At 44.9% G+C, this 13,126-nt stretch overlaps 1 long non-coding RNA gene across 1 annotated transcript in view; it reads left to right on the top strand.

The window, feature by feature from the left end:
• The window catches only part of LOC141584895 (uncharacterized), a 36,496-nt gene that overhangs the window by 1,108 nt on the left and 22,262 nt on the right, over positions 1-13,126 (top strand). The window contains exon 2 of the long non-coding RNA XR_012518178.1: positions 12,869-13,062. This is a non-coding gene — a long non-coding RNA (uncharacterized LOC141584895). The remainder of the gene's footprint in view (positions 1-12,868; positions 13,063-13,126) is intronic.

The following is a 13,126-nucleotide window of genomic DNA, read 5'->3' as shown; positions in this document are numbered from 1 at the left end:
AGACAACGAAGACTGGCCAGTAAATAAAAAGATGCTCAATCTGGAAGTCAGAATATTGCAAAATAAAACAGTGTAATACTGTTTTATACCGAGTAGGCTGGCCAAAGTTGAGAAATATGGCAGAGGAGTATTAGAACTTCTATACACTGCTGGCAAGAGGGTAATTGGTATAATCATTTTGGGGATTAATTTGGCAATATCCAGTAAGATCAAAGCTAAGCATATCTCATGTCTCAGCAGTTCCACTTGGAGATATATATCCTAGACTAGAAATTCTCCCATGTGGGCAAAAGAGACATACGAAGATGTTTATTGAGGCAGTGTTTTAAAGAGTAAAAACATGAACACAGCAGAAATATTGGGGAGTGAATAGGTTAACAGTAAGTCGTGACATATTCTTTTTGAGACGGTCTTACCGTGTCACCCAGGCTGGAGTGCAGTGGTACGATTTTGGCTCACTGCAGCCTCTACCTCACAAGTTCAAGGAATTCTCATGCTTCAGCCTCCTGAGTAGCTGAGACCACAGTTGGATGTGCTGGACCATATCCAACTAATTTTTATATTTTTAGTAGAGATGGGGTTTCGCCATGTTGGCCAGGCTGGTGTCGAACTCCCAGCCTCAAGTGATCCACCACCTTGGCCTCCCAAATTGCTGGAATTACAGGTGTGAACCACCATGGCTGGTCAATCATGGCATATTCTTATAATTTAACATATAGTTTTTAAATGAAGGAATCAGAGCATCTGGCAAAACAATAAACAAGAAAAGCCTAGTGCTGTCTATTCCACTCTATCCACGCAGCTCAATGCGGCTGAAGAAAAGCAACTATGACAGTTAGTCATATTATACAAGCATAATTTCTTGTATGCTAACCTCCAGCATTTGTTTTCCTAGTCCAGTCATTGTCCCACTGTTTTAGGTTGCTATTTTATGACTTCTCTCTTTAACCCCCACAACACTTCACTCATTCCTCACTCAGCTGGTAACCTTGTTTCCTAGAACAGTTAAAAGGATTTAGAAGAGGCCAGGTGCAGTGGCTTACACCTGTAATCTCAAGACTTTGGGAGGCCAAGGCAGGTGAATTGCTTGAGCCCAGGAGTTCAAGACCAGCCTGGGCAACATGGCAAAACTCTGTTTCTTGTAAAAAAAAAAAAAAAAATATATATATATATATATATATATATATATATATATATATATCTCCAATCTCATAACCTGGTCTCAAAAAAAATTATTTTAAATAAGGAATTGGAAAATAATTCCTCTTCTCTGTGCATGTTATTCTTGCATTCTTTCTGTTGCTATGGTTGACACTTTGTTCTCTTATCTGAGACCAAATCCTCTAGTATATTAGATCCCATCCTTAAACTACGGCATCATTCCTACAGTTGTTCTCTTTCCTGTATCTTTTTTTAATCTACTGGATCTTTCCCATTAGCATAATAACATGTATTTTTCTCATCTCAAATATATGTATATATATGTTCTATATTCCCCTCTACCTACCTACGACTCCATTTTTTGCATCAGTTAATGGCAAGATTCCTCAGTAGAGGTGTGGAATATTCATTGTCTCTAATTCCTCTTCTTCCATTTACTCTTGCACCCTCTCCAATCACATCTTTGCATCTGCTCTCGTCAAGGTCCCTGATGGATTCCATGTGGCTAAATCCAGTGGTCCTTTTCAGTCCTATTGATTCAGGGCAGATGAGTCCATACAGGTGCTTGGCTTCTCCCAGGAAAGAATCCAAGGGCAAGCCAGTGGTATTAGCAAGTTTTATTGAACTGGAATTGCTTCTTGTGAAGCACATCCAACTCCTAAGCAGTGCACCCCAAGTGAGCATTTGTGGACAGTTGGCTAGCTACATTTATACCTATTTTTAATTACATGCTAATAGAGGGGAGGGTTATGCAGAAATCTCTAGAAAAGGGGTGGTAATTTTTGGTCATTGTCATAGAAAGGGGTGGTAACTTTTTGGTCATTGCCATGGTATTTGTTAATGTCATGGTGCAGGTAGGAGTGTCTTATGCTAATGAGCAATGAGAGAAGCTAGAAGTTGCTTTCAGCACTGTCCGCTGGTTCCCATGGTTTCTTCACTTTATCCTGTTGAGACTGGGAAGTAAGTTCTGCGGTATCCTATTTCACTTTACTGGTCTTTTCAACATTATTTGATAACATTAGTTGATCACTTCCTCACACCCATTTTTTTCACTTGGCTTCCAGGTTATACTTACTAGATTTTCTTATCCTTTATTGATAGCTACTTCTCCCAAGTGATCTTTCTTTGCTCTAGAGATAGGAATTCCCCAGGACCCAGTTCTGTGGAAGGGCTATGTATGCAAAGCAACCCTCAAATGCTGAAGGAGCTGAGAAACCAAAGAATGAGGCAGACAAATCCAGTTTGTCTATTTGGGTAATTTTTTAGGAGGAACTTAGAGACAGAAGTGTGGTCTTGGGTAGCCAAAAGATAGATTTTTGCACCACACACCATCAGAACCAGGGCTTGTATCTTGGGGGAAAGTATATGCTGTGAAAGGAAAGTATATGCTGAGGGGATGCTGCAGGTGTCACAGCCTATGATTTCTGCAACAGCATCAAGGGTTGTTTTGAGGGAAAGAAAATAGGTGTTTCCACATAAACAATAGTACATCAACTAGACATTTAGAGGCATTCCCAGAATAAGGGTTAGTCAGAAGTCACATGGTGGATTAACATTTAAGTCATTCTTCTCCAAACTGGTCTTTATTAAACTCATTTGAAAGGCAAATAATAATAAAATACGTATTTGTTGTATGTGCCTTTCTGAATGTTTAAACTCATTTACAATTAAAGTTGGCTTTTTCTTATTTGATCCTTCCTTCCACATAACCACCTGCTTGGTTTCCTTCAGGGTATAAGACTGGATGACAGGGCCGGGCGCGGTGGCTCAAGCCTGTAATCCCAGCACTTTGGGAGGCCGAGGCGGGTGGATCACGAGGTCGAGAGATCGAGACCATCCTGGTCAACATGGTGAAACCCCGTCTCTACTAAAAATACAAAAAACTAGCTGGGCGTGGTGGCGCGTGCCTGTAATCCCAGCTACTCAGGAGGCTGAGGCAGGAGAATTGCCTGAGCCCAGGAGGCGGAGGTTGCGGTGAGCCGAGATCGCGCCATTGCACTCCAGCCTGGGTAACAAGAGCGAAACTCCATCTCAAAAAAAAAAAAAAAAAAAAAAAAAAAAAGACTCGATGACTTGTAAACCAGCCATGTGAAGGATTTAGGGGAAGGAATAATGAGCATTGATGCTCCCAAGGGTGAGAAGCTGATCCAAGCCCAAGAAAGAAGGGAGGGACCCAGCATGGTAGCTCACGCCTGTAATCCCAGCACTTTGGGAGGCCAAGGTGGGAGGATCACTTGAGGCCAGGAGTCGATACCAGCCTGAGCAACATAGTGAGACTCATCTCAACAAAAATAAATAATTTTTAGAAATAAAAAATAAAAGAAAAATTTTAAAAAGTAAAGAAGGTCTTGGCACTATCAGAATCAAGCAAAGCATTGCCACTCCCCAGAAATGCCTTTTAAGACACCAATTAAAAAGAAGGGAGGGAAGGGGAGCAAAGGGCCTTCTGCAGATGAGGAGCGTAAGTGACTATTTGCAGGAGTTGGTGGCAGGATATTACTAATTTTTGCTAATAACTTTTAGTAAAACTCTAGTAATTTTGGAAAAACATACTTTTTTTAACAAACATTTTTTTTTAACATGGGGGTCTCTGATGCAGTGGTGTGATCATAGCTCACTGAAGCCTCAAACTCCTGGTTCAAATGATCCTCTGTCCTTAGTCTCCCAAGTAGCCAGGACTACAAGTGCATGCCACCATGACCAGCTGACAAACATTTATTTATTTATTTATTTATTTATTTATTTATTTATTTATTTATTTTGCCATTTAGAATGGTAGCAAACACATATTTTAATGGATAAAGGCGCCAAGAAATCTGGACCTGAATTATAATGGTATTTTATTATGCTGTTAACAGGGAAGTATTACTGTAGTAATTAATGGAGTTTTGTTTTACTGTGTGCATTAAAGAACTGGCAATTTGCAATTTCAAAGTTAGAGTTCTCATAGGATCTTGACAGGGACTTTTCTGTTGGCTTGGAGTTGCTGATAAAGCTCCTAAGGTGAAAACAAAATGTTGTATTACTCTACTTTCTAAAGGGTGCCACAAAGACTGGACACATGGTCCCACAGGACTCGCTAGATGTAAGATCCACACAGCCACTTGATCCTTGGCCCCTATAAATATAAAAACATCTAAGGACATTCTGATCCAGAGGAGAGGGGCCTCATGCTCCTGGGCTGAAGCTCCTATCCTGCCTCTACAGGCATGGGGGACTCAGGCACCAAGAATGAGATATTGGGGGATCTGAAAGCATGGGAGCTTGGCGTCTCCATCTCCAGCAAAACCACAGGCCCACTTCAGAGCTGTCACCTGGAGTTCTTGGGAGAACTTGATGTTTGTTCCTTAAAATGTGTTTCCTGGCGCCGGGCGCGGTGGCTCAAGCCTGTAATCCCAGCACTTTGGGAGGCCGAGGCGGGTGGATCACGAGGTCGAGAGTTCGAGACCATCCTGGTCGACATGGTGAAACCCCAACTCTACTAAAAATACAAAAAAAATCAGCTGGGCATGGTGGCGTGTGCCTGTAATCCCAGCTACTCAGGAGGCTGAGGCAGGAGAATTGCCTGAACCCAGGAGGCGGAGGTTGCGGTGAGCCGAGATCGCGCCATTGCACTCCAGCCTGCAGCCTGGGTAACGAGAGCGAAACTCCGCCTCAAAAAAAAAAAAAAAAAAAATGTGTTTCCTGAAGTGTGGAGGTGGAAGGTGGTGAAAGATCGAACAGGTGTTTTGGAGTAGCCCCTAGCAGCAGAGTGAAAGACCTCTAAAGGTCTGCATTTGTGTTATTCTTGAGCAGAAAAGGATAGGACCACTCCCATCTGTTTTCCTTGACATCAGAGATCACAAGTCAGGATTTCAGTTGTTCCTGGATAGGGTGTCCTTATAATTGATTGTCCAAACAGGGACCCTGAGAGTGAAGGGGGAGCTAACCAGACGGGAAGCTCGGACTGTGCTGTTAAAACCCAGATGTATGTTCACCCTGTACCTGGAGCTCCCAGGAAGGAGGACCAGTGGGCAGGAGCCACAAGGCTCTTCTCCACCTTCCTCACCCTTCAATTGTCAATGTAACCTCAACCACTGGAAGGAGCAGAATAGGTTTGAAGCTTCTTCAAAGCCCCATTTCCAGAGAATTTTCATTATTTGACCTGTATGGTGGTTTCCTATAAGACTCTACTCACAAGACTTGTCTTTATTTGACCTGACTTGGAGCCTGCCCAGTGCAAAAAGCCTTTTCCCCAGGGGTATCACTTGAAAATTATCAGGGCAATTGTTTAACATCATTGCTACTTGAGGCAGTGGGTAACAATGCAAACAACAGGCTAACCAAAAAACTTAAAAGGAAAAGCTGGGTAAAAAGATGTCCACAAGGAGCTCTGAAAAGCTCCAGCGTATTCCTTGAAGTCTAGAAGGCAATGCACATGCATAGGGCTGTGCAAGGGCTCTGGAAAGACCCAGAAAGTCGCTAAGCTATCACTTATAGCTGACCTTAAGGCTCTATGCAAGCAGGAAGCAACACCTAAGGCAGGGTAGTAGACTGCCTAGCTGAGTGTGGAAAGTGTGCCCCCAAAGACACTAGAGCCCTTTGCTCTTTCGAAAAGACCAGGAGACTTGGTGGTTCTAGGCATTTAAGGAACTCTCTGTCTAATCATTAGCTGACCACTAGCTAACTGAGCAGAGATTTCAGGGGCCACATGACAAAGAACACACAGTTTAAGAATTTGGTCAGAAAAGTCACCAAATAAACGGCAGCAACAACAGCCAGCAACAAGAAACTCTAGGAAGGGGAGGGGAATCTGATTTCCAGAGTTGCCACTTTATAATATTTTAAGTGTTCAACAAAAAATTATAAGGCATGCAACACAACAGGAATGTATGGCCCACCCACAGCGGGGAGAAAATCAATAGAAACTTCCTGAGGAAGCCTAGACAAGGCTTTAACTCAGCTCTTTTAAGTATGTTTAAAGGGCCAGGTGCAGTGGCTCATGCCTGTAATCCCAGTACTTTGGGAGGCCTAGGCAGGTGGATCACCTGAGGTCAGGAGTTTGAGACCAGCCTGGCCAACATAGTGATAGCTGTCAAATGGCAGATATCAATTCTACCTTACCAGTAAATACATCAAGTGTAAATGGATTAAGCATTTCAGTCAAAAGGAATAGATTGGGCCAGGTGCAGTGGCTCATGCACCATGTAATCCCAATACTTTGGGAGACCAAAGCAAGCATATCACTTAGGAGTTTGAGACCAGCCTGGCCAACAGCAAAACCCCATCTCTATTAAAAATATAAAAACTAGCTGGGTGTGGTGGCAGCCATCTGTAATCCCAGCTACTCGGGAGGATTGCTGGGATAGATTAGCAGCATGGTTTTTCTTTGTTGTGTTGTTTTGTTTTGAGATGGAGTCTCACTCTGTCACCAGGCTGGAATGCAGTGGTGCAAACTTGGCTCACTGAAACCTCTGCCTCCCAGGTTTAAGCAATTCTTGTGCCTCAGCCTCCTAAGTAGCTGAGATTACAGGTGCCCACAACCACACCTGGCTAATTTTTGTGTTTTTAGTAGAGACAGGATTTCACCATATTGGCCAGACTGGTCTCAAACTCTTGGCCTCAAGTGATCCACCTGTCTTGGCCTCCCAGAGTGCTTATGGCTTGTATACAGCCGTAAGCCACTTCCCCCCACCAGCAGAACAGATTTAAAACCATGATTCAACTATATGCTGCCTGCAAGAGACACAAATTCAAAGGTACAAACAAGCTGAAAGTAAAAGGACAGGAAGAAATTTATACCACACAAATAGAAACCAAGAGACAGCTGTGGTGACTATACCAATGTCAGAAAAAAAAAAAATAGACTTCAAGAAAAAAATTGGGCTGGGTGTGGTGGCTCATTCCTGTAATCCCAACAATTTGGGAGGCCAGAGCAGGAGGATTTCTTGAGGTCGAGAGTTCCAGATTAGCCTGAGCAACACAGTGAGATCCCATCTCTTAAAAAAATTTTTTTAAATTACTTGAGTGTGGTGATGTGTGCCTGTAGTCCCAGGTACTCAGGAGGCTGAGTTGGGAAGAGTGTTTGAGCCCAGGAGTTTGAGGTTGCAATGAGCTATGATTGCACCACTGCACTTCATCCTGGGCAACACAGCAAGATGCTGTCTCTAAAAAACAAAAGAAAACAAACATGTCCATACAGATCTGTACATGAATGTTCCTAGCAAATTTTTTTTGCAATAGTCAAAAACTGGAAACAACTCAAAGGTGCATCAGCAGGTGAACGGATAAACAAATCATGGTGTATCCATACAATGGAATACTACACAATAATAAGAATGAACTATTAATACATATAACATGCATGAATTTTAAAATAATTATGCTGAATGAAAGAAGACCCAAAAGGTTGCATACTACATGATTTCATCTGTACAAAATTCTAGAAAATGCACCTTTATTGACAAAAAGCCAATCAGCAGTTGCCTAGAGCTAGGAGCAGAAGGAGAGAGAGATTGGCTGCAGAGGGACACAAGAAAATTCTGGGGGGTGACAGAAATGCTTTATAACTTGATTGTGGTGATTGTTCATGAGTATTCACATCTGTCAAACCTCACTGAATTGTATATACATATATTATTTTTTCTGAGGCAGAACCTTGGCTGTGTCACCCAGGCTGGAGGGCAGTGGCATAATGTCCACTTACCACAACCTCCACCCTCTGGGTTCAAGTGATTCTTGTGCCTCAGCCTCCCCAGTAGCTAGGATTACAGGTGTGCACCAACATGCCCAGCTAATTTTTGTATTTGTAGTAGAAACAGGGTTTCACCATGTTGGCAGGCTGGTCTTGAACCCCTAGCCTCAAGTGATCTGCCCACCTCAGCCCCCCAAAGTGCTGGGATTACAGGTGTTAGCCACCATGCCCAGCCTGAATTGTATATTTTATTTTATTTTATTTTATTTTTGAGATGGAGTTTCTCTCTTGTTGCCCAGGCTGGAGTGCAGGGGCGCAATCTCAGCCCAGCAAGGAAGCTGGACAGAGAGAGAAAGGGAGCACCCATTTGCCACTCCTTTTTTTTTTTTTTTTTTTTTTTTTTTTGAGACGGAGTTTCGCTCTTGTTACCCAGGCTGGAGTGCAATGGCGCTATCTCGGCTCACCGCAACCTCCGCCTCCTGGGCTCATTGCCACTCCTTTTACAAGGGTGCTCACTTGTGCCCCCTCCTTCATTACTGTCCAGATGTTGCCAGGTCACAGGCATTTCCTGCCCCAAGGATTTGACTCTGGGATGGGACTGGGGGATGGAGGCAACTCCACTGACCCAAGGACTCAGCAACCCAATAGGACAATGGTGAGTTTCTCAAGAAGACTGCAGCTCTGGGGCCTTTCCATGGGACAAGAATGGCCTCCAGGCTGGGGAGCCTGATGAGCCACAGCACTGTCTAAAGGGGGTGCCCTGCAGGACTCATTGAACCACCATCCACCACTGAGGTCCTTATAGGGGCCAGCAGGAAACCAGGCAGTGACCTCTGTATCACAATCCCCTCATCAGCACCTGGAGACCAGGGAGCACAGAGAGGGAATAGAAGTAAAAAGCTGGAGTTGCCCAGCACTTTGGGAGGCCGAGGTGGGCAGGTCACTTGAGGTCAGGAGTTCAAGAACCAGCCTGGCCATCCTAGTGAATCCCCATCTCTACTAAAAATAAAAAAAAAAATAGCTGGGTGTGGCTCAGCTACTCAAGAGGCTGAGACATGAGAATAGCTTAAACCTGGGAGGCAGAGGTTGCAGTGAGCTGAGATCGAACCACTGCACTCCAACCTGGGCAACAGAGTGAGACTCTGTCTCAAAAAGAAAAAGAAAAGCTGGAGTTGGTCAAAAGGGGACAGAGAGAGTGGGGAATCAAGAGGAGGAGCAAATAGTGATGAGAAAACAAGGGACAGATTTAGGAGTGGGGGAGAGGTAGAGGAGGGATGACATAGGGGCAGAAAAATGCCCCAGGGGACCCCTCCTGGGAGCTCAGGGGTGCTTGTTTAAGGGGATCCTGCAGCTGTTGGAAGGGAAATTTTTGGTTCTTTTTCACTTTCTATTCATTTTATAATTTCACCACACAATTTTGGGGAGGGAAGCGGGATGGAAGGACCCATCCCTAACTTTGCCCAACCCATCTGGACACTACCTACTATCAGATTACTGGGACGTGTTACCTCAAGTAGAAATGTTGGGTGGACAACCCCATCCCCATGCCAGGCATCCTCTCCACTCATCCACCAGTCTCCTGCTGCTCTTCGTTTTTTTTGAGACAGTCACTCTGTTCCCCAGGCTGGAGTGCAATGGCATGATCTCGGCTCAATGCAACCTCCACCTCCTGGTTTCAAGCAATTCTTGTGCCTCAACCTCCCCAGTAGCTGGGACTACAGGTGCCTGCCACCACACCTGGCTTATTATTATTATTATTATTATTTTGAGACAGAGTCTTGCTCTGTCACCAGGATGGAGTGCAGTGGCGCGATCTCGGCTCACTGCAACATCCGCTTCCAGAGTTCAAGCGATTCTCCCACCCCAGCCTCCTGAGTAGCTGGGACTACAGATGCACGCCACCACACCCAGCTAATTTTTGTATTTTTAGTAGAGACAGGGTTTCACCATGTTGGTCAGGATGGTCTCAATCTCTTGACCTAGTGATCTGCCTGCCTAGGCCTCCCAAAGTGCTGGGATTACAGGTGTGAGCCACTGTGCCCACGCCTAAATTCATTATTTAAACATCACCGAATTCCTGAGAGGTTTGGTTGTTGTGCATTATGGTAGTTCTCAAAATTGAGCATTTATCAGAATCAGTTGGAGAGCTGGTTAAAACACAGACACCAAGGTGGATGTGATGGCGCATGCCTGAGATCCCAGCACTTTGGGAGGCCAAGGCATGAGAATCTCTGGAAGCCAAGAGTTCAAGACCAGCCTGGACAACAAAGCAAGACCCCAGTCTCAGCAATAAATAAATAAATATAATAAAAAACACAGGCTCCAGCCTATTTTCTGATCCAGCATGTCTGGGCTGGCTACTGAGCATGTGCAATTCTGAAAAGTTCCCACATGATGCTGATACTACTGGCCCAGGGACCACATTTTGAGAACCACTGATACAGATAATAAAAAATGCCACTTCTGGGTGGGCACACTGGCTCATGCCTGTAATCCAAGCACTATGGGAGACTGAGGTAGGATTGAGGCCAGGCGTTCAAGACCAGCCTGGGAAACATGGCGAAACCCTGTCTCTATAAAAAGAATACAAAAATTAGGTGAGCATGGTGGCATCTGGCTGTAGTTCCCGCTGCCCAGGAGGCTGAGGTGGGAGGATAGCCCTAAAGTTTGAGGCTGCATGACACTGTGATCACACCACTGCACTTTAGCCTGGGCGACAGAGTGAGACTCTGTCTCAATAAAAACGAAACACACAGCTACTTTTGCGAGATGCTGTGTTTTGCTGCTGTGTTGTTTTGGATTTAACATGCCCTTCGGTTTACTCAAAGTCTTAGCCAGTTTTTCCAGCCATATCTTTTCCTCAAATATGTCCAGACAGTATTTCATGGAGGATGTAGATAAAAATATTAACACGGATAAGATGAAAATGATGAAGCCTTGTGCTTTTCATTTTTCCACACATTTTTCTGCATGACATTTTCTTACATAGTCTTGTATGACTATGTAAGCTAAAAAAAAAAAAAAAAAAAAAAAAACAAATAAAAGTTTGCAGGGAGGCAGAGGCAGTGCCCCGCTGGTGCTGAGAGCAGTCATAGTAAGGCTGTAGATGGAACCCCCAGGAAGGCTGCTTTTCCCTGGGGTTTCGCCCACACAGTTAAGGACAGAGTGAGTCTCTGATGATGGTTGGCAAGCCCAAGTCTGGGGCCTTCAAAGAAACATGGTGCAGCAGTGGGCCTGAGAGGTACAGGAGAGAGGGGGTGGCCTACCAAGAGTTGGGCGAATGGCCTTCCTCCGACCCAGGAGAAGACTGAGTACCTGGCGCTACAACAAGGTGCTCTGCATGAGGCCAGAGGCTTGGAGTGGGAGAAGGTGATTGCAAGTGGTAGCTAACTGGCATTCTCTGAAAGTCAGATTGAATCACCAGATTCTGTTTATTTCAAGTAGGACTTTCAATGCAGTTTTTAAAAGCCACCACTTAATTTCTCAGGAGAATGGCAGCTCTCTCTTTTGTCATCAAAATAAATGTTCAGCCAAGTGTTAAATTAGGACTTACCGGTGTGTTACTTCTGCCGGTGGATTATAGTGAAAGGGTGTTTATTCACTTCAGCTGTCATTTCTCTCCCGGAGAAGTAGTCAGCTGTTCACATTTACTTTTATTTCTAAATGATCTTAAACCATTCCATTCTCCACATTAAGGATCTTATTTTCAATAACACATTTGTAAGTACATTAGGTTTGCTAGTTGTAGTTTTCATTTTTCAATTCAATAGTATTGGTTGTCATCTTTCTCTCTCCCTGCACACTGAGGTCTTAGTTCAGGGTCTTGCACTTAGTAGGTGTTCAATAAACATTTATAAACAGACAATCTCAATGTTGCTGAATACTTACTTACTCCTTGCTCTCTGAGTGACCTGGGACAAATTTCTTTCTTTTTTTTAGAGACAAGATCTCACTCTTGTCACCCAGGCTGGCGTGCAGTGGCGTAATCACAGCTCACTGCAGCCGTGACCTCCCCAGGTTAAAGTGATTCTCCTTTACATCACTTTAAAGGCATTGCCACCACTCCTGGCTAATTTTTTATTTTTTATGGAGATGGTGGGAGGTGGTCTCACTATATTGCCCAGATTGGTCTCGAACTCCTGGGCTCAAGCTATCCTCCTGCCTCAGCCCCCTGAATAGCTGGAACTATAGGTGTGACATGCTATGTCCAGCAAATTTCTTAAGCTCTCTGTACTTAAGTTTTCTCAACTGTAAAATGGCCATATTAATAGAACCTACCCTGTAGGGCTGTTGTAGATTAAATGAGTTAATATGTTGCACTATGTGTGGCCCATGGTCAGCACTATAGATGTGTCCTGCTATTATTTTGTTATCGTCATCACAGAAACACGTGCACTGTGGTGGGCCGGGCATTGGACCTGGAGTCAGAGGTGCAACTCTAGGCCCGGTTCGGTGGCTCACACCTGTAATCCCAGCACTTTGGGAGGCCAAGGCGGGTGAATCACTTGAGGTCAGGAGTCTGAGACCAGCTTGGCCAACATGGTGAAACCCCGTCTCTACTAAAAATACAAAATTAGCCAGGCGTAGTGGTGTGCTCCTGTAATCCTAGCTATTCAGGAGGCTGAGGCAGGAGAATTGCTTGAACCCAGGGGCAGAGGTTGCAGCAAGCACCACTGCACTCCAGCCTGGGCAAAGTGAGACTCCATCTCCAAAAAAAAAAAAAAAAGAAGAAGGTGCAACTCTAGCTGTGCAGTCTTTGCTGGTTAAAACATAGGCCCCAGGCCAGGTGAGGTGGCTCACACTTGGGATCCCACCACTTTGGGAGGTCAAGGGAGGAGGATCACTTGAGGCCAGGAGTTTCAGACCAGCCTGAGCAATCTGTATTGCCTTTCTGAGCCTGAGTTTGTCTGTAAAATTGGAGCTACCATAATCTCACCTGTTAAAGCTGATGTGAGGATTAAGTGAGTTAATAGCTATATAGCACCTGCACCTGCTCAGCTCATAGTAGTTGCTTTTTACAACGTGCTAATCCAGGGCGATTGTGGGGGCGCTGGCCTGCCGGAAGCTTTCCCAGGAGCCCTCCAGGAGCGAGAGCTGCAGGAACCCTCCCACCTCCCTGCAAGGCGCCGCGTGCTTGCCTGCTGGCCACCGTGGGGCGGTGACGCACCGCGAAGGACGCCCAGGACTCCGGAGCTCGGAGCTGCCCGGCCGCGCGGAGCCTGCGAGAGGTGAGCTTGTCCGGCTTCCTCTCCTTGTCTTCCTTCTTTTCTCCCTTCCCTCCTTTAAACGGTG

The sequence above is a fragment of the Saimiri boliviensis genome, chromosome 1, assembly GCF_048565385.1.
Source record: "Saimiri boliviensis isolate mSaiBol1 chromosome 1, mSaiBol1.pri, whole genome shotgun sequence".
NCBI classification, from domain to species: domain Eukaryota; kingdom Metazoa; phylum Chordata; class Mammalia; order Primates; family Cebidae; genus Saimiri; species Saimiri boliviensis.
This window is presented reverse-complemented; position numbering and strand designations above follow the sequence as displayed.